General features: G+C 39.3%; 1 protein-coding gene and 1 long non-coding RNA gene across 2 annotated transcripts in view; one reads left to right on the top strand and one right to left on the bottom strand.

The window, feature by feature from the left end:
• rgl1 (ral guanine nucleotide dissociation stimulator-like 1) overlaps positions 1-7,500 on the bottom strand; it is a 42,712-nt gene that overhangs the window by 30,792 nt on the left and 4,420 nt on the right. The gene's annotated exons all lie outside the window — the stretch shown is intronic.
• The window catches only part of LOC310732753, a 398-nt gene continuing 372 nt past the window's right edge, over positions 7,475-7,500 (top strand). Inside the window, exon 1 of the long non-coding RNA XR_014535543.1 lies at positions 7,475-7,500. This exon is cut by the window's right edge and continues 151 nt beyond it. This is a non-coding gene — a long non-coding RNA (uncharacterized lncRNA).

Here is a 7,500-nt window from a genome sequence, read left to right as displayed (position 1 = left end):
TTTTTTTTTTTCGTTTATCTCAGGTGGTTTTGGAATGTAACCACCACAGTAAATGTCTGATTACTGTGTGTGTATATATATATCTATCCGTCTTTGATAGACTAATAGATAAATCTGCATTCGACACTATAGATCACGATCTTCTCCTAGATTGCTTACAAAATTACATTGGCATTCAGGGACAGGCATTAAGCTGGTTTCAATCCTACCTGTCTGATCATTACTATTTTGTAGACTTAAATGGAGAGCTATCCAGGTTAATGCTAGTAAATTATGGCGTGCCACAAGGTTGAGTTCTAGGACCCCTGCTTTCTAGGACCCCTGCATATACATGCTTCCCTTAGGAAATATTATTAGAAGGCATGGAATTAGCTTCCACTGTTACGCTGATGATACCCAGCTATATATCTCATCAAAACCAAGCGATACAGCTCAATTGGCTCGGATAACTGTACGTGTTAAAGAACTAAAAGACGGATGACTCATAACTTTCTACTATTAAATTCTGATAAGACGAAGATTTTGCTCATCGGCCCAAAAACCAGTACACAGAAGCTCCAGCATTTCAACCTGCATTAAGATGGATGTTCTGTAACTTCTAGTTCAACAGTAAAATACCTGGGAGTTATTTCCAACAGCAACTTGTCTTTTAAAAATCATATTATCCATATTACAAAAACAGGCTTCTTTTACCTGAGAAATATTGCTAAGCTAAGAAACATGTTATCTATATCTGATGCAGAGAAGCTCGTCTATGCGTTAATGACCTCCAGAATAGACTACTGTAATGCATTACTAGGTGGATGTCCTGCATCATTAATAAACAAGCTTCAGTTAATTCAGAATGCAGCAGCCAGAGTTCTCACAAGGTCGAGAAAATATAATCATATAACCACAATCTTCTCGTCCCTACACAATCACTAAGTCTCTAATCGACTACAAACTACTGCTTCTTACTTATAAAACACTAAATGGTCTGGCTCCCATGTATCTCTCCAGTCTTCCAACACGCTACCATCGTCACGCTCCCTGAGATCTCAAAACTCCGGACTTCTAGTAGTTCCTAGAATAGCAAAGTCCACTAAAGGCAGTAGATCATTCTCACATTTAGCTCCTAAACTTTGGAATAGTCTTCCTGACAGTGTTCGGGGCTTAGACACACTCTCCCAGTTTAAGTGTAGATTAAAAACATATCTTTTTTGCAAAGCCTACACATAACACATCTCACATCATAACCTTGTGCTCCAGTACATCTGATCACATGCACATTATTAACTTGTGCTGTTAATATCATTAACAGCAGCTACGCTAATTTCTCTACACTGCTTCTCTTCCTCTACCTATCCCGAGGCATCCTGAGGTTGCTCCAGCCCCAGTCACGTCCCACCTCATGAAGATTGCCTTCATAGATGCCTCCAAACATCCCGAACCATCTAGAGACGTACCAGTGCCAATTGGATCCCACTTCATGTGTGGAGTTTTGACATTGGACCTCCTTGAGTGTTTAAAGGCTCTGGCATGGAGAAGCTGATGCTGGATCTGTGATGATCACAAATTTTGAGCTATTTTATGAGTTGCTCAGTAGCTCCTAGTTTTATAACCACAAGTAAAAGACTGTAGAAAGGACGTTAATCATAAACTTACACTCCAGTGCTCATGTTAGTTCTCACTCTCCAGTGTTCTGTATTGTTTAAAGACTATAATCACACTCTTGATGTCACCCAAATGAGGATGGGTTCCCCTTTTGAGTCTGGTTCCTCTCAAAGTTTCTTCCTCATAACATCTAAGGGAGTTTTTCCTTGCCACAGTCGCCATGGCTGCTCATCAGGGATAAATGCACACCATTCACCTTCACTGTTAAATTCTGTAAAGCTGCTTTGAGACAATGTCTGTTGTAAAAAGCGCTATACAAATAAACTTGACTTGACTTGACTTGATAGAGAAGCACAGACATGTTAAGGTTTATGAAATAATACAAAAGTATGTGGACACCTGAGCTTAAGATTAGTATGTGTTTTTTTTTAACATCAAAATCCACATTAAGTCTATATTTGCTTTGTTATAATAACCTTTACTCTTCTAGTAAGATGTTCCACTAGATTTTAAGGTGTGTTTATGAAGATTTGAGCTCATTCATACATTTTAGTAAAGTCAGGTACTAATGTAGGTGAGGAAAGGAGGCCTGGGATGTGCAGTTGGCGTTAAAAATATATTCCAAAGGTGTTCAATAGGTTTGAGATCAGAGCTCTATAGCAGGTGATCTTCCATTCCAACCCCCAACCCATGTGAAGCATATCTTCATGGAGATGGCTTTGTGCACAAGGGCATTGTCATGCTGGAACAGGTTTGGGTCTCCTAGTTTAAGCCCAAAGACATCTATTTATTGGACGAGTCTTACATGCAGACGTTTGGGTTTTAAGGTACATTATTTATGTATTGAATTTATTACCGTAATCTCCGGACTATAAAGCGCACCCATATATAAGCCGCACCCACTGAATTTGACAAAGATTTTTATTTTAAACATAAATAAGCCGCACCTGTCTATAAGCCGCAGGCTGTCTTATACTGTCTACACTGAAACTAATGAACTTTACACAGGCTTTAACGAAAGACAGTGTCTGTTACACGGTTGAAATATGTTGTGGCTCCTTTAAGAGAAGAGCGACATTTTGGGAATAGCATGCCGCCGCATTTTTTGGTATTACTGCATGTGTGCAAAACCGAGGAATATGTCCTTATTATTTTCTGATGCTCATTTCTAAGTTTCTTTGACTAACCCGTAACGCTGTTGCCAAGAAAAATAAAAAAGCACGAGTTTTGGAAACCTGTCTGTGCTTATATGATTTTGGTTGCAACTGGAGTTAGCGAGCTCTCCCTTCACCCAGACTCAACGCGTTACAACGGCTTGTATCTAAACAGTAGCCTACCAAGAAAGTCATTGTTCACTGTCTTCCTCCTTCCTTTCACAACTATTTCTCTCGGGAGTTTATCTTTCGGCATCGTCGTGCGTAAAAAAAAAAAAAAAGTTTTTTTCTCCCGATGCCGTGCAGCTCAGAACACAGGTGAGGTGCGTTTTTTCGTTTCCGTTCGGAAATTTAATTGGTCTAATGTTATGTCGCTCAGATTTTTGGCTTGAAGTTTGTGAAAAACCCAGGAAAAATACATAAATAAGCCGATTCATTGTTTAAACCGCGGGGTTCAAAACTTGGGAAAAAAGTAGCGGCTTATAGTCCGAAAAATACGGTATGTTGAAGTTCATTTGTTTTTAATCTTTAAATTGATGTGACTGCAGGTCTGGGAAATAAGTAAAAAAAAAATCGCAATGTTTTGGAATGTCCATGAAACCAGTTAGTTCCTGTTCGAATTAGTTCCCGAAATTATTTCAGCAATAAGCAGCCGTTCCATCACCAATTCTAATCTATGACCTGTAATCTTTTCTTTTGAAAGTCCATAACTCCACAATATGCTGCTTGTCATGTGACTGAGACTGAACTCCTCTGTCCCGAACATCGACACTGGAGTCTGTCTCCTTACAAGTCCCTGTGAACGAGCTATTTCTATAAAAACAACAACATATTAGCTAGTCAAAGCTAAACACACATGATTTATAGCTAATATAGCTGCCTTAATTACTCTTCGTCTATTCTCTTTATTTCATAGTGTTTCTTTTGGGTGTGCGGCTGCCAGATCCGCCCTTATACGTTGGAATTTCTATCCAATGATATTACAGCTGTCACATCATGTAAATTCAGCAGAAATATACAGCGCAGTATCTATACAACTTCAAGTATACATTGCTTTAAGCCTTTGCCTAAACTAATCAGACTGCAATTTGGGCAATCCGAGGCCCCCTAGCTGGCATCCAATCACGTCAACCTTTTGATTGTACGCTAGTCAGACTCGACAAACTGCATCTGTAGCAAACTGCACAAGCTAAAATATATCCGTGTGGATTTAATAGCTTTTTCATTTAACAAAGACTGACAGAGGAGAAAAAATGTATTTGATCACAGTGGGTCATTTTATGAGGTGAATATTTTTATATAGGCTGATGATTTTTTTTTTTTTTTTTTGCAAGAACCTTTACTAGACATTCAGAATTTCCTGATTTTTTCTTTTCGAATCTTGTGTTTCGTTTCAAAACATATAAATGATTTTCCAAAACAGTGAATCAAAAAGTGACTCAGAGAGTGAAAGAATGTAAAAGCACTTTAAAAAAAACTAAAAAAAAAACTTCCCATTTCTTTTTTTTGAAAAAAAAAAAAAAACAGGAAGAGCTGCAGATGTGAAAAACGCTTTGTGTGCGAATCCCAAATACGGAGAGAATTCCGAGTCAGAGCACGCGCTTTTGCCATGAAGTTCACGTCTGACCCGCCGGATTGTGCCACGTGGCTCTTTATTAGAGTTCATTGACCTCCAATAAAGGTTTGTTGGTATACAGAGGAACGTGAAGAGCAGCCCGCTGTGCCGGAGCTGAGATACAGGAAGCAACGTTTTTATTGCTATTCAAGCCTTCATTATATAAGGGACTGGACTTTGATCCATTCGCTAAAAAGAAAAAAAGAAAAAAGCAGGATCATTAATCTGGATGGAGGAGCAATCAGGGTATTTATGACCCAACATGCTGCGTGACTCGGTTGTGGAAGAGAACGAAGGACACAAGGTGGCGGAGGAGTGCGTGATGAAGCGGTTGAACAGGCCACGGTTTAATGATGGCGTCTCGGGTGAAACGGAGAGAAAGGAAGGGCAGAGTGGCAATAAATTAGATTTATGTGGACGAGGTTAGAGCCAGGAGTCTTTCACCTACTCATGCTGATAAGCAACAAACCGAGATCTGATTCACTCACAATGTGTATGTGTGGACACATATTCAGCACTTTGTAAGGACTGAATGTCTTCTTGAAGATATTCACAAAAAAAAAAATCTGAACCAAATGTTTTTGTGGAATCTTGAATGTTGCTTCATGTTTAGAATTCACTGAGCTATAATCATCATTATTGCAATGGAATAGTCCTCATAAAGATAAAAAAACAACATACGTGTGTTTGAGTGTGTGTGTGTGTGTGTGTGTGTGTGTGTGTGTGTGTGTGTGTGTGTACTTGTAGATTTGTGCAATTTTGTACTTTATGTTAATTTGTGATGCAGGTACAATATGAGTGAATGTATGAATGTGTGATTATGTGTGTGAGTGTGTGTGTGTGTGTGTGTGTGTGTGTGTGTGTGTGTGTGTGTGTGTGTGTGTGTGTGTAAAAATGTGAAACTTGTTCCTATGTTCCCGCTCGTACAAAAACATTGTACCCCCAATGAAAATAAGCCATGCAACGTTTTAAATGGTATCTAAGCATTGATATATTCCACAGTGCAGCTGAATTATGATTGGTCAGAAAGTGACGATTGATTTGCTTGAAGAGCAGCTTTGGCTACGTACGCTGGATGCTCTTCCTAACGCAATCCTCCCCATTTATCCGGGTTTGGGACCGGCACTAAGAGAGGCTGGGGTTGGTTCCCTGACCTGGGATCGAACCCGGGCCGCAGCGGTGAGAGCGCCGCATCCTAACCACTAGACCACCAGGGGACCTGGCTATGTCTACACTAATCAGGATAAATTTTCAAATTTTCATCCAAAAACTCGTTTCTTAAAAGTTGCTCATCCACACTGAAACGTTGGAAAATGCTCACATCATTTCCTCCTGCCGTTTATTTGCTTGGTTCTTTGAAACGACGCAGCAATGAGTAAAACACGTCAAACAGTTTTCAAATGAATCCATTTTGGAGAACGTTTTCAAAAAGCTGCGTTTTTGTTGAATGAGATCGCCGTCGCAGTGCCGACGGAAGGCCAATTACAGAGAGGAAAAATATGTGTTTTCAAATGAAAACATATTAGTGTGAACACACCTTTTAATGCAAAATTTATACGAATGCTCATTACTATAGTAACAGTACAAATGTGCCACATAAACAGATTTTTTAAAACGTGTATAATCAGAAGTGGTTACTTTTCCTGTAAACCCAAATTAGGTTCTGTAGTGTTTATGGAAAGAGTCTCCAGTGTCAGCGCTTTTTATTGGTCAGAGGTAAAAATGTAACTTTAAGTTTTCCGACAAACGTTTTTGCAGTTGTGCATTTCGATGCATTGTGTTCCGTTTTTGTGTGTGTGTGTGTGTGTGTGTGTGTGTGTGTGTGTGTGTGTGTGTGCTTCCTTTGCTGAAAGAACAAAAGCAGGAAGCAGAGCAGAGTGTAAGGAAGAGCATATACACTCAAGTACCTTGTGAGGGAGAAGAAAGATTCGTCCCTCTGTTTGTCCATCTCTATTTATCTCTCTCTCTATATATCATTTTATCTTTCTCCTTCATGATCAGCATTCTATATTATATTAGTTCTTTAAAAACCTTCATGTATGCCCTGTACTGGGACCGAAAAAACGCTACTCAAATCCGCTGATCATTTCAAAGCGAAATAAAATCTCTATGTAACATCTGGCAGACGTCACTTGTACGTACAGCCACGTAATAAAGCGAGACTGGGGCCTGTTTACCATTTATTCAAATGGAAGGTTCCAGAAATGGCGTTTAAGTGAGCGAGAACAGAGAGCGATGAAAGGAAAAAAAGAAAAACTAACGGAAGCACAAAGAATCACTTATCATGCCTTATTATCTGTTCAAGACAAACCTCCCTTCACACACACAATCAAACACTAATGCACTTTCCCTTGCTGCATCATCATATGCATCATCGTTCCTAGCAGAGATTTAACACTGTGGTGCAACAACCGGGTTTTTTGTTTTATCTACTAACCAGAAATTACCAACATGATTATTCTGAATGAGTACAAATTAAAACACACCGTATTCTTAAACTAATAAATAAAGGAATAGCAGTCACAGTGTCATGCAGCGAGAGTAAAATAATCAACGACGGCATTGGTGATGGCGATGTCATGAAGCAGCGTTCCTGTGACCACCACAGACTGGCAGAACAGTTTCAGATTGACCTCTGACACTTGAGACTCCTGGAGGCCCCTGAGCAAGTCCCTTAACCCCATAGCTACTCAGGTGTATAAAGGAGATAAATGTAAGTCACTCTGGGGTGTCTGCAAAATGCCATAAATATGAAATATAAATGCATTATATGGACTAAGGTATTGGGACATCTGAAATTTCCAGCCATATGTAGTTCTTTTCCAAACTGTTATTGCAAAGTTGAAGGCATACATTTGTATATGGTGTCTTTGGATGCAGTAGTATGAAATTTTCCCTTCACTTGAACTAAGAGATCCAAACCTGTTCCAGCATGACACTATCTCTGTGCACAAAGCAAACTCCAGTGAAAGAGTGAAAGATCTCCTGCTATAGAGCTTTGACTTCAACCACACTGAACACCTTTGGATGAATGTGAATGCTGACTGCACTCCCTACATAAATCATCAGCTAAACAGAACTTTTGTCATGTAGATAAGTGAGTAAATAAATTAGTAATTAAGTAAGTAAGCAGGTAAG

Source organism: Silurus aristotelis (assembly GCF_946808225.1).
Source record: "Silurus aristotelis genome assembly, chromosome: 11".
NCBI classification, from domain to species: domain Eukaryota; kingdom Metazoa; phylum Chordata; class Actinopteri; order Siluriformes; family Siluridae; genus Silurus; species Silurus aristotelis.
The sequence above is the reverse complement of the archived record's forward strand: the minus strand, read 5'-3'. Positions and strand labels throughout refer to the sequence as shown.